Raw genomic sequence first — 18,286 nt, forward strand, 5'->3', positions numbered from 1 at the left:
ATGAAATATGACTTGCAATTATTCGCGAGTTTTGTGTTTGGTTACGGAGATGCTATAATATTTGAATTAATCGTCGAAGATAAATAATTTAGCTGGCAATCGCGGTTTGCGTTAAACCACCGTGCTCACAACGCTGATTGGAATATCGTGAGTGCAATCACTTTTGCGGCGATGGTTCGATGATCAATAATCGATTCTCTTCACGTACATCGTATCTCTCCGAGAAATCGATTTTCGAGCTTCGAGGGAACTTTTACAAGATTGCCCGCAGTAAGAACACGCTAGCCAGATTTCACTTTACTGCCGCGCACCATTCGCCGATAATGCGAAGAAAAAAGGCGAGCGTGTTGGAAAGGCGAACTCTTTCTAAACGAGAGAAACCTTTGATCCGCGATTTTCTCGTATCTCGAGGCAAATGTTTTGAACAAACATCGTTTCATTTCGAGCGAAATCCTGGTTAAGTAAAGAGCGTTAGACGCGACTTATTTTTCGTGCATGGAACATATAATAGAGCGATCAGAAGTTATTACAAATATGAACTCTAAAATATGAATATTATATACTATATTATACAATCCGTGTATCTCTCTTACAGAATTTTGCCAAATGTGGTATATGCTATCTTATAAATTTTTCATTTATTTTATGGTAGTATAATATAAACTCATATAATATTAAATCACATATAAATAATCCATTTTGTCTAATAACTTTATAATAATGGATTAAAATTTGCAGATATATTTTCATATTAATTTGAAATAAATGATAAACATGGAACAATTTAATTTCTTAATAAGAAATTTTGTAATATAGCTAACTATATATATAATAAAATTTTGTAATATAGCTAACTATATATATAATAATTACAAGTAATTGATATATAAAACAAAAGATTTCTAAAGACAATACATAATGTATAGCTTTACCTTGTATTGAGAAAAGACAAACAATTTTATCGACAAACGGATCGTTCTGCAATTATCATAAATCAGATTGAAAGATACAATATAACTCCAATTGTAAAACTAAACAAAGAAAATTCCATAAAACAACTCATCGAAAAATAACGATACTTATCGAACAAATATTTTTCTATTTTTCAAAATAGAAGATATCAGATGCGATTTCAAATATGATATTTCTGCACAATATGTTACAATAATTTTTTTTATTTAAGTTAAGTAATAATAATAAAAGCATAAATATAACAAAATAAAAAAATTTTATTTGAAATAATTTATTTAGTTGATGATGGATTATGATGTATTTTGCAAAAATGCTGATGTTGTTGAGAAATAATAACGAATCGAATGATAATGATTTTAGTAAAAATACATATTCTATTATACATTATTTTACATTCTATATTGCAGAACTTAAAGAAAGTTTATAGTCTATCTCGTTTCATATGTATAAGTTGAATGTAACTTGGTACCTCGAATATAACTGAACTTTCTGCAAGAATAAAAGGGAGGGTTGGAGTGATTGATACACACCGGTGGTTCGGTTCGTTGGCTAAGGATATCGCGAGAGGATAATAAATTTTCTCAGACTGACCTGCAAAAGGAATCACAGAAAACAAAGTCCTGTAAAATGGAAAAAACATAGAACAAATTTCTTTATTTTCATACATCTATTTTTTTCTTCAATTGGAGTAATCTTTTTCATTGACGTAACTCGATAAAATTTAATTATTATCTGTTGCTGACTTTTAAAAAATTTAAATATATTATGAAGTATATTATGAAATTTCTTTCAATTACTAATAATCGATACAGCGATAACTTTATAAATTAATAATTTAATTTTTATTTTATTTAGCAACATTTAATAAAATAATCGATGACACAATAAATATACAAAAAATTTTAATTACAATAAATTAAAAATAACTCGCTGTATTTTTTTTATTATGCGTCGTTAGTTTTCGCCAAGAAAAATAATGCAGCAAACGATTTCTCATTTTATGCTCATATACTCTCGAACGTACCGACGCGAGACGATCCTAGATAGAAAGTCGAGAAAAGGAAAAATTGGCAAACGTTCGGTGAAATCATAAATCTTCGCGAATTCAACCGCTCTCCTTGTCCGTGGCTGCACGAGAGCAATATCTCGATAACGAATCGATGTATCTACGTACGACCGGAGAAGCTGCTCGCAGCCGCTCGACGAAAAATGTCTCTCCATTTCGAGCTACATACGCGTGCAAAATTCAGGGGATTCAGAAGCCATTCTATTTCTTTTGTCAATTATATACCTATTTATAGAAATATAATTGTATAAAATATTATTTATACAATATAATTCGTTGTTAAATTAAAAGAGTCAACGTATAATAGTTAATCATTTGTAGAATTCATAAATAATTTTTTTGCTAATATATAAAAATTTATCGATCCCTCTTTTAATACGGGATCTCGAAATGCGCCGGATTGAGCAATGAACAACAGCTGGCTCTTGTTTGAATTTGAGTCAGGGTCGACAGAGTTTATCGAGTCCTCGTGTATGCACAAAAATAGCTAGCGGTGATTATGGGTTCTCAACCAAATCTTGCAAAAGCCGAAGTAATATGCGCACGTATAAGTTCCGCCATACAAAACCATAAATGATATTCGAGCGAGAACAAATATAATGGGAGGAGAAGGGCAATTAAATTCTGAAATACTGATAACAATTCAATCAACTAACACGTATATCATCTGTTATGTGTTGTCTTCATGTACAATAAATCTGTTTTCGTGAATTTCGGTTAAATTATTCCCTTTAAATTCAACTTCAATATAAAAAATTATAAATCATAAATGTTGTTCAAGAATTTGCTAAAATATTCATGAATTTAATTACGTTTTCCGTTAAAGTAGAATTGCAATTTTGAGATTATTTAATTATAAATATAATAAAATAATAAAATTTATCTAAATGGTATAATAAAATTTATCTAAATGACATAATTTAAATAATTAATATTTACATATTATATGTTTATATTCAGATATCTATATATTCAGATGTATATTGAAATGAGAAGTCAAGATTAATTTTTTGTCGTCCCTCTGAATTTGGTAACACGCGAAAATGATAATTCAAAGGGATTTATTTGTCATTCCATAACGATTATGATAGTGCTGAAGAGATTATAGTGCATTAGATATTCTCTATGTAAATTATGTCATATAATTATCTCAGTGTCGACCGAGAGAGTAAGAAAGTTTCAAACTAGTGACTGTATTTTCTGACGTTTAGTGTCGACAATTCTAATTATCGGTAGTTAAGCATCAACTCTAATATATTGACTATAACAAGAAATATTATAATTATTGTTAATACAGAACTTAATATAGAAGTTAGTTTAATCTGCAAGATCTTTTTAATTATAAACTATTCATTTTACATTGTTTCTGAGATTTGCATGAACATCTACATTTTTAGTATTGTATTGAAAAAATAAATATTGATATTCTCAAGTAATTATTAATACAGTGATTTATGAATTAAAAATTATGAATGATTGTTTTACTTGCAAATAATGCATGTGAGTAAATAAAACATGAATATATTTACGTATCAAAAACATTTCATGCGTTAAATTATGTGATGCGTAATATAAATTTGTCAGATCGTTGATTAAGTTTTTTAGTTTGTTTGTACTTAAGCAATTCTAATAGTCGTGTTTCATTTGCAACAAAACATATTGTTTTTAATACAATATAATATGATATAGTATATATATCAATAATAATAATATAAAATAAAATAACCATTTTCTCAAATCAGAATTCACAATTCACAATTTCACAATCTGACAAATTTTAATTCGTTTAAAATAGCGCAACATCTCGACTTTCGTCTTTGGAATTTCCAAAATATGCGAGGTCCGTGCATTGTCTGGCAGTTCGCAGTTGTCACTTGGTAGGCTATCAGAAACTTCTGCAGAATCTTGAGAAGGATCTTCGCTGCAACCTGTATATTGCACGTTGCAGCATTTCCTCCTCTCATGATTTATTAAATCGGTATTATTTACAGACCTCCCAATGCAATATATATATTTCAAAATTATTTTATATTTCAAATAATTTAAACACATAATAATATTTCTATTTAAATAATAGAATTTTAAAAAGAATACATTTAGCTAATTTTTAAATGTATATAATAATTTTTGCCGAAAAGTTTACATTAATTATTTTAATTTTTTAATCAAATAAATAAATATCAGTAAATACAAGTTTTTTTATACTATAATTATATTGCAATTTCTTCTATACTTTCTATTTATCATTTATGTATATTATAAAGCTGAATTTCATGCGACTTGTGAAATAGGACTGCTCAATTACTATCATTCGTCGTTTGCCAGATAACATTGCTAGGAGAAACACGTACAGCGCACGTGCATTACTATTATTTTGTTACCATCCTAACTACAATAGATCCCAGCTATTGCTAGTATTGACTGACTTCTTGACTCTAGAATCGAAATGAGATACCTTCAATAACGAGCGCGGGATGTGCCGGAATTCTAATTTCATCAGACATCTAACAATCTAAGAAACCACGATAAATGTGACCAAAATTCAGATGAAAGTCACATAAGATAAAATGTAAAAAAGTACATATCTTAAATTTTTTTCAATTATTTTACTATTATTTTCAATAATTTACTAGATTTTTTACTATTTTATTTTTAATGAGCGTGTGTTATAAAACATTAAAATTAAAATTAAACTTATTTAAGGTTAATTGTTGTATAAAAAAGCTTTGTTTCAATTTTTTGGAGAAATTATTCATAGCGTAAATATATTCTTCATATTCAATATATATTAATTTCTGCATCATTCCATTTCTTACTTCGACTTCCGCTTTTTAAATTTGCAGTCTCTGGTTGCATTTTTTATTATGCGGGAAAACAGCACAGTAACTGCGTGACTATTGTGACAGCTTGCTCTCTTTCTCATGCGATGTTGTAAAATGATTCCGACCACAAAGGATTCGTTATCTCAATGACTGTCGCAAACGATGCTTGTTCGCGAAACTCACTTGCTCATGTAACGTCACACGATCCTCTTACGACGGCGCAAACTCTTGAGCGGCATTTCGAATTACACTTCAACTAAAACGAGCGAAAGGTGTGTCGATATTTTCGCAATTTCGAAACGGAATAATTTGTCGCTAGGATTTCTCGTTGTATATGGCACGCTAAGAAAGATAGATGGACGCGAAAGTTTATCTAACAATAAACGAGAGATTCGCAAATTGCGGGAACGGAACCGATTGTAACTTCCATTACGCAAACTTACCATTGTTCCGAAATTCGGTATGATCGATCCGGAGCGACGCGATGGTCCAACGCCCTGTTTGACGTATTGTAGATATTATCAAGCGTCGCAATTGCTTCGGTTGCTGCTATGTTGACTGCGTTCGATGATATCGAGCAGATATGTAAATCGAACGTATGCGCTGTAAACGAGAGCGACGGCAAGATTGAAAGACACATCGCCACAATAATATTTCTGCGGTGAACAAAAAGCCGAGAGTGGGAAACATCAATTCACACGTATGTCGTTTCGGCACAGCTTGTATATCACATTTCATGTATTTTTTTCTATAAAAGATACATTTTCATCTCTGTCAGTTTTATTAATTGTTATACATATACAAATGCTCGAATTGTTTCCGGTATTTTCCGGACGAGCATCATTTATATCGAGATTACGATGTAATCAATTTTACGTTCAAATTTCAACGCAACATCCAGATCGCTCGGATTTCATTGAATTTACTTCTTAAAATGAAGATATTGTCGTTAATGTTTGTGAACATAGATGACAATTATATTCCAGTTGAATTGCCGGATTAAAATCAGCAAAGAAAAAAGGAAAATATTTTTCAATTTTCAGAACCGATTCTGAAGCTTACTTATATTTATATGCGAGATTTCAAGTAAAGAAGTTTGCGAGTGAATTTAAAAAAACATTGACCGTAACACGGTTCTGCATATTTATCTCTGCATATTTATTTTACTAACAACTTAAAATGACATATACCGGTGCGTTCAAAAATATGGAGTTATCGCGGAAAATCAAACCGTGAATGGAAAACAGAGTCGTAGCATCCCTGCGCGCAATTTTTATATAATAATATTACAAACTTCATACCAGTACGCTCTTTTCGAATGTACCTCGATAAAATGATCTATCTGGCCAGCCGATCAAACGTATTCACATATATATTTATACACCATCATATATATATATATAGCAAATGCTTTTTGCCTTTTAAATATTTCACTCGACGAAACAATATTTTCTACCATTAATTCTACGGAACATGGTACACACTGTATATAGAATTTGTAAATATCGTGAAATATTCTACGCTATGTACAGATGACTGACTTTTCAATCAATTTGAATGCCAGAAAGAAAATATCTACACCAAACGTTAAACAAAAGTCTAAAATAGTTTTGAAAAATTACAATAATTTAACTTTTTTAATAATGCAGTTTTAGTATTTATCTAATTTGATAGAAAGATTATATGAAATATTAAAAATACTTTATGATCTCTGAATGAGTTAGAATTAATATAATTGATTAGATTCTCGCAGATATTTTTAATTTTTATCAATTTTGTAAATTTTATATATTTGTTTAAACTAAATTATTTCTCGAATAACTATTATATATGATGTAAATATTTATTAATGAATGGTTTAATCAAGAAATAATACTCAAATTTTGATGAAACGGAGTTGCGATTTCTCAAACTAAACCAAATATCGCGGGAGCTATCAAGAAACTTATGAACTGTCCGTTAACGTCTTAACGGAATTCCTACCGTCTCCGATTATCTTCTCGAGGCTCAAGTACGTTGTAGTATTCCTCCAGTAAACGTACCCTCTAACTAGGTGGAGTGGTAGGTAGCCTCCAGGCATTTCCAGTTAAATCATTTGCTATTGAATCTCGCTTCACTGACACTCTCTGATGATTAATGCCGGTTGCATCGGCCACATCGAGAGTTAGCAAGATGAAAGATTACTCATGCCAGAGGGAGAAAGAGTTAGAATGCTTATAGATTCGCAATCTGAACTTACTTAAAGCAGTTTACTTCAAGAATTCTCGATTAAAAGACTTGATGATAAAATGATCAATCAATATAATAAAAAAATAGCAATCAATAAGAATCATAAATAATTTAATATTGGTTGATTAATTAAATCAATCAATAATAACAAGAACTTAATAATACAAAAATTTATAATTATATTTTATAACGTGTATATGTTGCGTCATATAAAAAATAAATATAATTTTTGTATTAAAAAGATGTATTAGATTGTGATATCTTATTTTAGAAAATATATAAGAAAAAAATAATTACTTTTTATTTTTTATAAATTTATTATTTTAAATTTTTATTATATATGTTTTTTTCTCATATAACTTAAATTTTTATTTATATTATAATCTTATTTATTTTGTTCAATTATTAACTCAAAAAATATTATGTTTACTTTTTATCATTTTTATATTGAAAATTATATATTTATCTTGTTATACATTTTAAGAAAAATTGTAATATTAAATTATATTTGTAACGATATTTTGAAAAAGAAGCCCTCTTATAATATATCTAATATTTTGATTTGGTGAGTCATATTCGATGTCTCCAGAAGAGATGAGTGTCGATTCTATGTAAACATGTCAAAATTCGTACCAGATATTGCTCGACATTCGTTTCCTACGAAATATCACGTGTTTCGGCAATCTTACGTTTTCCTATATCGTACTTTCCGAGATGTTCTTTTCATGTAATATCTTATGACATGGCACGAGTAAATATTGATCTTCCATTAGTTCTGGCGTGTACAGCAGCAAAGTGTCTACTCGCTCTAGGAAGCCCATTTCCTAATTACGAACTTGTATACGGGATTCTATTATGTAATTTAGGACAAGCGCAAACCAGTATATTGCCCGCAATACTCAAAAGTGCTTGTGCTTCAGTTTTCATAAAATACGTTATCAATTACATATATACGACATATTCTTGCGTAAAAAACGTTCGATGTAATTTTTAGAGCAATTCTGAAAAAATATAAATTTGAGAATTTGCATAAAATTTTCATAAAGGATTTCTCTTTTAATTATATAATAATATTTAATGTTAAAGAATTAATAAAGAAATTTTCTCTCTCGAAATAGCTGGATTATAACGTTACTGAAAAATAAGTGATTTTTTTCAGAATTAACTCTGATATATATTTGCATGCCGTCTGCAGATGCTTCGTAAATAAACTTTTAGAATTTTAGTAAAAAGTTTTAATTGTTTAGAATGAAAATTTTTTCGATTAACACGATAATACAGAAGCATATCATTATAAAGCGCACGCGAGGAACTCTTTAAAGCACGTCTAGACAGCCGAGCACGTTAATGAGATCACGGTCGGTTGAAGATTGGATGAGAGTATAGTCCCAGGATAGAACAGGAGATCGGAGCATAATCTTTCACAGTCGTAAGACTCTCGGTCCGTAACGTGCGCTAACGAAGAATACGGTGCTCTTCTCTCGAGAAAGAGATCGGAGTTCGTTAAACAAATGCGCTCGGTCATTCTTGTTATCACATCGTAACGAGATGGAGAACCAGCAACCGCGTTAGCTCGCGCGGCTCCCCTTTTCAATTAATCGACATCTTACTCTCCTTTCAATGCCTGTCCGTTCCAGCTGCACGCTGGTCGCGAATTTCAATTTAATGGACTCCGAGTCTCGCTAAGAATACTGAAGGTATTTTATTGTTTTTAACGAATTCGTTTTGCGATAAGCATACGATTTCCACTTAAGAGGAATTAAAGACTAGTAAAGTTGAAGTATTGTTCATGCAACTTTATCTTTGAAAATCGATGCTCTGACTTTCATCGGGCATACATAATGAGAATTATTTTTAAAACAGCAATGATGATATATATTTTTATAAGAATATGCTAGCTATTGGTATTTTCCTTGAGAGAAAAAGAAAGAGAATAATTCTTATTTTCATTTTTTGTGGAATAAAAAAATAACATAGATACGAATAGAAAACATATAACAAAATTTACATTAAAAGTATTTATTTTAGCTAGTTATTTTAGCTTTATTTATCGTAGTATTTTTATATAATTAGAATTATTATTTTTAAAAATTGTACGGAGGATAGTATGTATATTCTCGTATTTTTCTTAATGCTTTCGTTTATAATTTCCGTTCCATTCCGCTTATATCGTGGATCGAATGACAATTTCTGATGTAACGATTGTGAGACTGACATAAATAAACTTCGCTTGATTGAGGCAATTCTTTGCTGTCTTTTGGTTTCCGAAGATTCACGTAGATCGCTCGACGGCCCCCGATCGTACATTTTGCGAACTGCAGTCGAAGTTCATGGTAAGTTCGCGGTAAACGACGAAAGTTACAGGCGACACTTCGTTAAGATCGATCGGAAAGTTCGGTCGTGACGCCAAGTTAACCTGTTGGTTCGCAGTTATACATCCGGGCCTTTCTTCACGGCCACCGGTTCTTTCCGCGTGTTCTTCTTATTCTTTTCCACCAGTCTTGTACCTGTAACCTCCAATTCATCGTCGCTGTTCGCAAGTCCAATTTAAACTGTGCCAACGACAGCACACTTTTTTTTTCATCTAGCTGTCACTTTTTCTACTTTTCCGACGAAGAAATATGACAAGAAGTTTCTCGCTCTTCTCGTTGATGGATGAAACTAGCGTCGTTTCTCATTAGTTGCCTTGCAAAAAAGCGCAACTTATAAGCACTACTTTTTTATGAACTTTAATATTGTTATATTTTGAAAAAAACTTAGTAAAAATGTATATATGTAATTTGAATATTTAGAAATTTCGCTTTTTAAATTGTTATTGCATTTAGTTAAACTTGAACACGATTATTGTTTTGATTACATAAAAAATAATTTATAATTTTTATAATTTAAAATCTATAGTTTTAGGCAAAACTGTTAACTTCCCAAAAATATATTTTCTTTCATATGAACTATATGTTTTATATATATGTATGCATATATAAAAGATATTTATAAGTACATAAAAGTTTTTTCAAGAAATGTGCAGTGTCTATCTATCATACTTTATCTTTTATGTACAAAGTTATCTCTTTCAGAACTAATGAGAGAAAGCGTTTTCAAAAAATTTATGGAAAGCGGTAGTAAATTCAATATATAATGCTCTTCTTTTTTATTGCTACTGATATAATTATTCGTGAATTGCAAGAGGGAAAATAGGGGGAAAGTCAGGGAGAATGGCAGCCAAGAAGAAAAAAATTATCTCTCCGTGTTCCAAGCAGGGAAAGCATTTCCATGACGTCGAAGATGAGGGGGGGAAGGGGTGGCGACGATAAGGGTGGGCATGGGGCAAGAGTCGTGGCTGAGTTCCAAAGTGGGGCAGCAAATCAAGTTATCAACCACTCAGAAGGTAAGGGGCCATCAAAGAACCATTTAATACGATCGCACGTAAATCAAGTCCAGGCGAGGTTGCCTGCCACCCCCGCTGTTTCGTTGTACAGCGAAATACTCCTAAGACCGAAAGTGCCATCATGCTGCATCAGAGGCCATTAATTGCGGTCGCGCGCGATGCATGCTTGTCCTTGAACGCAGGGGCGACATTAACGATCGTTCACAGAACGTTCTACCTGTCCCTGTTCGCCAATTAATGCCGCCAAAATTGGCCCGTTCTCATCGAAAACGATTGATTAATCGACTGCATTATTTTAAATAATTAGTTTTGTAAAATATAAGGCAAATCTAGATCTTTGATTTTGAGAAAGATTTGAAAAATCATATAATTTAAAATGATAAAATTGATTATGGTGATTAATATATAAGTCAGTCGAAATAATTAGTTGACATTCTGAAATAATTATCACTTATTTTATTATAATATCCAAAGTTCTGAAAATATTAGATGAATAAAAGTAAGAAAGATAAAGTTAATATGGAATCTTTATTTAAATCAGTAGTAGTTATTAAGTCTATTTAAATATCTCCTAATTGTTTAATTCTTTATTATTAATATCTACTATTAATGTCTACTTTATTAATGTTTCAGAGCTATCTAATACCTTTCTCAAATCACATTCTTCAGTAAGCCTTTGCAAAGTATTTAAAATCGCAGATTTAAATCTAGATAACGATCTAGATAGATAAAACCCAGTATTAAACTTTAAACGAAGTTTCTAGAATTCACGGTGGTTAAATTTAATCTACGGTTAAATTGAAAGTCTCTTAGCATAAGGGATTTCACGAATAACTGTTTTACGGATAAGCCGCTTTGATCATTCTAATAAACCAGTAAGTTTTATAAGATATGTATATATAGAGTGTTCCAAAAGTCCCGGACCGGTCAAATATTTCATAAACTATGCACTTTAGAAAGAAATGTTTCAAACAAAAGTTGTATGGCTTGAAGGGGACCATCAGATAGTGGTTTATGGTTTTGGAAAGCTCTCGAGATAAGCTACACGAATATGTAATAAAAAATAGAGAGTTACATTTAAGAAATTGACGGTAATCTTCACATGGCTTTCAAATGACTCTCCAAAGTCAAATCATTGCCATTATCTGATACCTCCCTTCAAGCCATACAACTTTTGTCTGAAACATTTCTTTCTAAAGTGCATAGTTTATGAAATATTCGACCGATCCGGGACTTTTGGAACACTCTGTATATGTTATGTGTATGTGTGTATGTATGTATGTATGTAGGTATAGATATTTCTTCATTTTATAGAAACTTTTATATTAAAAGTATACATTTGAAGTTTTTATGGATAAAGCAAATCTATATGAAATACACTCAACCGATGAAAATGTTTAAAAGAGTAGATACTACAGCTTAAGTAAACTTTCGATCTTCCGCAAGCAAGTAGCAAGAGAAACTACCTAGAATAATCTCGGCGGAAAAAGCAATTAAACCAAAGTTTGCCCTAAACTACGAAACCATCATGCTGATAGATGCGTTTATCTTAAGTTGTATCTATCGACGGATTGTCGGCAAACAGAGGGAACGGGGTTTGTCTTGGCTGCAGGTTAGTTAGTTTCTTCTCGGAGAAACCGATCATCCCTTCGTTCCTCATCCATCCCTCCGGTCTACCATGGCCGTTGGCCATTGTACTTGCTGACCGACCAACGTGACGCGTCGCCTCGTGCTTCGACCCCTATGAATCACTATGAGAACGGATATCATCCCGGTGTAGGAGAGCGCGAACGTGTGTCGGCGAACAGTAGTGTACGTGCTTGTGGTGGACGGATGGTGTTCAACCGCGCGTTGGCCCATGTGTTTAACCACGATCTGATTCGATTCGTTGGTGAGATGGTAAACCACGGCACTAGAATAAGGTGTATTCGGGAAATATTGGCGACGTGACCGCGAAAATTTATGCGGCGATTGTAAATATAACTTAAGAATTATCGCGTCTACAACGATTCGTTAACGTTGTTTTTGGCGCAAGCATGAGATAAATATATTTCGTGATCAAAGTGAGAATCGTTTTATTTGACATTTTATTGCATGGCGTGCCCCTTTCGGGAAAGGTATGAAAGAAATTTGCGATATCCATTGCTATCGGAAGTCCGGCCACTTCTGGATTATTGGATACTTCGGATTATTGGATGATAGCCAGGAAATTGGTTCGAGATGCATTATATAGGCTGCAGAATAGGCGGATGGAAAGCAGTTTCTATCATAGTCATTTTATTGAAACATGTGGTATATTAATGTAGTAATATATCATATATATGATTGTTATTAATGTTGTTATAGAAAGAAATATACACTTGTAAATACTTAAAAAATAGTTGGATTTTTTAAATATATATAAAATTAGAGAAAACATATTTTAGTTTTAAAAATAAACAATACTTACAATATATAGATATACAAGATAAAAATTTTATTAAATTTATATATTAGAATACGGAATTTGGTAGTAGAATCTTGTAATTCTTTTTAACATCTTCGCTATATTTTTAAATATATTTATTTTATATCTATTTATAACAACTGTTAAGAGAATTTAAATCAACAAATTTTCAAATGTGATGTATTAGATCTGTTGTTTCTTTACGAATATTAATTATCGAGATGCTGAAATAAATCATGATCATCGGCAATTTATTACGGCTAAATGTCTGCCACTTTAATATATATTGGCCTGAATATCTCTCTTGTGTGTATTTAGAGCGGCAAATACAACTTATAACAATGGAAAATTATGCATAAAATATGCGATATAATTTATTTTGTTGGAAAGATATAAAAAAGGTCATATAATAGCCGAAACGTCGGCGAAGTTATCTTACGCGAGAGAAATAGAAAGAGATTACAAGTTTGTAAAGACATTTTAAATTTATTATTTCTTTTCTTTTACTTAATTAACTAAAGTGTTTTTAAGAGATCTTTCTCGAGCAAAATGATGATTTTCTTTTACTTAATTAACTAAAGTGTTTTTAAGAGATCTTTCTCGAGCAAAATGATGTGAGCACAAAGCAATCTAATTTTTTGAGCTTTTCATATTTAACTCTTTTTAATATTTTTTTTAATTTTCTTGTTTCTTTTATGCATATCATATTTGGTTTAACATTTAATGTTAAAAATATATATGTGAAGTTAAGGAAATTGTTAATTTAACACTTTTTTATAATTTAATTTTATATAATATGCGAGAAAAAAAAAATATGTATATGTATGTATATATATACAGGGTGTCCCAAAACTCATAATCAATCTTTCAAAGACAGATTCCTGGGATGATTTGAAGACGATTTTTCGTCAGCGAAAATGTCGATGAAGGCCATTATTTTTTGCATGTTCCCGATTTTTGTTATCATCATATCTTTGCAATTAAGTCTTAAATTAAAACTTAACTGTAATAAACTCTATTTAAAATTAATCGAAGAATGTGGTTTTGTTAATATTTTATTTCTACAAAGCTTAATTTACGAAAAACCCCTTATTTCCAATCACTTATAATTCGAAAATTATTAGTGTCTCGACATTTTCGTTGAGGAAAAATCGTCTTCAGATGATCCCAGGAATCTGTCTTTGAAAGATGACGGAAAATAACTGGGACATCCTGTATATATATATATATATATATATATATATATATATAATTTATTTATTATATATATTATTTATTTATTTATTTAAGACTGCTAAACAATATACATAGTTCTTATGTAAATTATTGATTAATTCAAAATAATATCAATCACACACACGCACACACACGCATGTGTAAATTATAAATATATCAATATTTCATACTTTGCAAATTATGAAACAATAATGAAACATGCTTTCTATAAATTGAAGATAATTATTCAGTAATTATCCAATAATAGTTTAAAAAATTTGATATTACAATGTTTTTGGTTCCTTTTATAAATTATGAAGGTAATTTTATCTGGTTTTTTTTACTCCCGACCTATGATTGGCAAAAAGACGGAGAGAGTATGCGTTTTTCAATAATTTTTTTGAGTTTATTCATAATTATATGCTAAATAAATATATCTGAAGAATTACAATTTTTCAAGACCTGAAAAACCAATAAGTGACATTGTCGTATTAAAATATAATTTATATACAATATAAAATTATTATATTTCCTCATATAAATTTTGGAAAAAAAGTGACACATAATAATACTACTATTATTTTTAATCTTTTTAAATATATGATGATTGTGTATGTATGTGTGTATATTTTTTCTATATTTGTCCTTATGTAATTTCTATTTATAAAATCTCTACTAAAAAGCTCTTAAAATCTTTTTAAAATCTTTAATATATTAAATTAAATTGTTACTAAGAAGAAATTGACTTTAAAATAGAAATTTTTTAAAAATATATAGCTACTTGCATGTTAAATTAGCGATATTGAAATATGTTGCTTACTAGATGTATAGTTTGATCAAAATGATCTTCTTCTGCGATTTAATATACAAAAATCGTATCAGGTTAGCCTCCAGCACTTTATTTCTGTCTCATAAAATCCGAATATATCACCACCAAGCGGTTCTTTTTTCTCTTCCCTTTTTAGGTTGCTCACCTCCTTTAAATCCTGGCGAAAAATCCGCGTGCATTACCTCACATAGCAGCATGCTGGCAATAAACATCCAGTCCAGACGAGGAAATGTGGTGCGAGGATGCACCATTTTCCAGGAGTTTCTAGAACAGAATGGTTAAGCTCGTGTGCAACTTCCGGCAACCATACGAAATTCACTCTTATTCGGCGGAACTCTATGGAAAATTCGATAGCTTCCCAAAGGGAGGCGTCGATCGTTGCTACCACGTACCTCGATAATCGGCAGAAAAAAAGGGACATTTGAAGCGAAAAGCTCTTCTTTTTATGATATTTTATTTCAGATATAAAACTATTTATTTGTCCTTTATTGTGCGCAAAGAGAAAGAGAGAGAGAGAGAGAGAGAGAGATGCTGCGATGTAATATCAGCCTACAAAATCTTTTGATTAAATTTTCTTTGCAAACAAAATTATTTTAAATCCTGGTAAAATTTTTCTAAATTTGTTGGATTATTTTATACGACAACCAATTAGATTTAAAAATAATTTTATAATGTCCTGAAATATCCTATATTAATATTGATATATTTAAACTGTGATATTTAAACTTTAATCATTCTCCTTCCCTATAATTTATATTCGTTTTTATCTTTCTCTTCAATATATCTCATCTATTTTTATCATGCAATATTTACATATGGTTTACGTGAAAGCGTACCAACGATCGTACCATCCAATTACACAAATTGCAGAGAAAAATTATGTTTATCGCAATTCCATGCCTCTTTAACGATGTACGCAAAATCAATACGATTGCTTTACGATATTTCCCTAAACGACGCAATCCAATTTTCTCGATATTAATTGCGACGTGAAGTACATCTTTTGGTATTCCGTACGTTCCTCATTAAGGTACTACAGAAAATTTCGTGATCTCATCGAAGGAAGAGACATCGCTCGTTAAGAAACATATAACGATAGTCGTGAGAAAGTGGCCTAGAGATAGGAACGAGTGCACGAACTCGAGCAAGATCGTATTTATGTATACAGGAACACGTACCTGCACGTGCTATGAAGCATCCAGTGCAAACACGCTGTATAGCATCACGGTAGAATGAAACAGATATGAATGAAACAAATACGTGTATATGGAACTGTGCAGTCAGAATTTCATTGGGTGAGATCGGAGGAGATTATTTAAATAACAGAAATTATTCCATCTTCATGGAAACATTAAAATCACACTACTGATGATTTCGCGATAATAATTTGCTCAGTAACGCGTCGATAAACGAATCAGACATTATTAAGCAAAATAAAATTCAGATTACAACTTCAACAATTTGTAACAATTGTAAAAATGTTCTAGCTCGATGTAACAACGAAATTGTGAAACATCAATCATCGATTGACTTCAATTTACACTAGGAAAAAATCTAAAATTTGGAAAATTCTATATTATTGAAAAATGCTGGAATGCATTGCTTATAAAGATTAAATGAATAAAATTCGATTTATTCATTATTATTTTTTAACATAATAATGATTTTCAACTCGTATAAAAAGGCAAATATATGCTACATATTTTTCAGTCGTTGCATGCAATACGTTATGCATGAAAACATTACATTACATCTTTTTTATGAAAAGGAAAGTATCACGATCGAACATTTCTTTACCAAAGCAGACAAGCTCTTACAATTAGAGGAAACTTTATCATGACTTTTTGCTCCGAGAACACCGATATTCGCTGCATATTTCTCTCTTCTCTTTCTCGGTTCTTGCTGCGCGTCTTTGTCAAAGAAAATTTCACGAGAGAAATCTGTCGAGTCGTCATTTGAATGCAATGCGCGTAAAAGAGAACATCCGGTTGCTAAGATATGCGACAATTTCTGTGGTATCCAAAAGCGACGTTATATTTATGGCCTCAACGTAAGAATTTTTTTTTCAAAGTCGAGTTTTGAGCCACAAAGTGGAGTTAATATACGTGCTTCCTTGCACGTGCGTCCTTGGCGAGTAGTCATATGATGCGTGGGCTTTTCTGCGGAGCCGCCAAATTTTCATTCATAGAAAAGCTTCGACATACGACGATTACGCGCTCTCAAATGGCACAGTGAAAAAGAAAAGTTAGACAAATATCTCAATTTTAATAATAAAACTTTTTTAATGAAATATAATATATTTACGAGTTTTCCATATTTTTTTATTATTTTTCTATTGTATAATGTAGTATAAAGTTTTACACTTTATTTTTCTTAAGAGTTGAATGATATCCATAAAATGTTACTACTTTCAATAACTATAATCAAATCATAAGTTATATTCATTCTATATTAATAACTTTTAGATGAATTTAGCATTTACAATTTTTTCTGAGAATTTTTGAATATATGTAATTTCAACAGAATTTGCTCATAAAAAAATTACTTGGCATGAATAATCAAATACTTGTACACATCAGTTCCTGGAAGCGATTTTCAAGAATTAAATTGTCTTCAAATGAAGCATTGATTGGAATCACTTCTGAAAATTCTCGATGATGGCATTCCTGAATCGTTAAATCGTTAAACTGCTAATTTTATTCAATGTAATTCGGTAATAAGCCTCGGTAATCGCATGCGCCACTCTTGGCGCAGTCTTGATATCTAGAATAGATGGACTATTTTTGAAAACGCATTGAGAACTATTTGTGTCCAAGGATAAATATATCGACAATCGTTATATTATTAAGAGTCAATGTTTCTTTCAATATCTGTGTTGTCTGCATAACGCGATTAAATCGTAATCAGACGAAATCCAAGTTGCAAAGGGATATTCGATTGTCATTATATTTTATTCGCGATTATTTTATTATAAAGACATATCGATAATTAAACATTTTAACAGAACTATTAAGTTCAATATAGAGTAAAAAGTTTTTTATCGTTGTAAAACGCAATTTCAATAACATGTAGACACGTGTAAGGGTGTGTTACGGGAATAATAGGATGATCCTGTGGTTGCCCAGGGTGACGTCTAAATGCGCATAGTCAAGTAGACTGGTGATCCATATACCGATGTGCACGCACGCATGCACGCACACACGACACATATATTCGATCGGACCTAGAAATACATGGATATGTGCGGAGACCCGAGATATCTAACCAGAGCCGGAAGATAGGGTGTATTCTAACGATCGGTCTTGTCTGAATAATTCTCGGA

At 31.1% G+C, this 18,286-nt stretch overlaps 1 protein-coding gene across 5 annotated transcripts in view; it reads left to right on the plus strand.

Moving 5' to 3' along the window:
* The window catches only part of LOC105258025, a 110,965-nt gene that overhangs the window by 66,721 nt on the left and 25,958 nt on the right, over positions 1-18,286 (plus strand). The window lies entirely within an intron of this gene.

This window comes from Camponotus floridanus, unplaced genomic scaffold (assembly GCF_003227725.1).
Source record: "Camponotus floridanus strain SB8 unplaced genomic scaffold, Cflo_v7.5 scaffold5, whole genome shotgun sequence".
Taxonomy (NCBI): Eukaryota; Metazoa; Arthropoda; class Insecta; order Hymenoptera; family Formicidae; genus Camponotus; species Camponotus floridanus.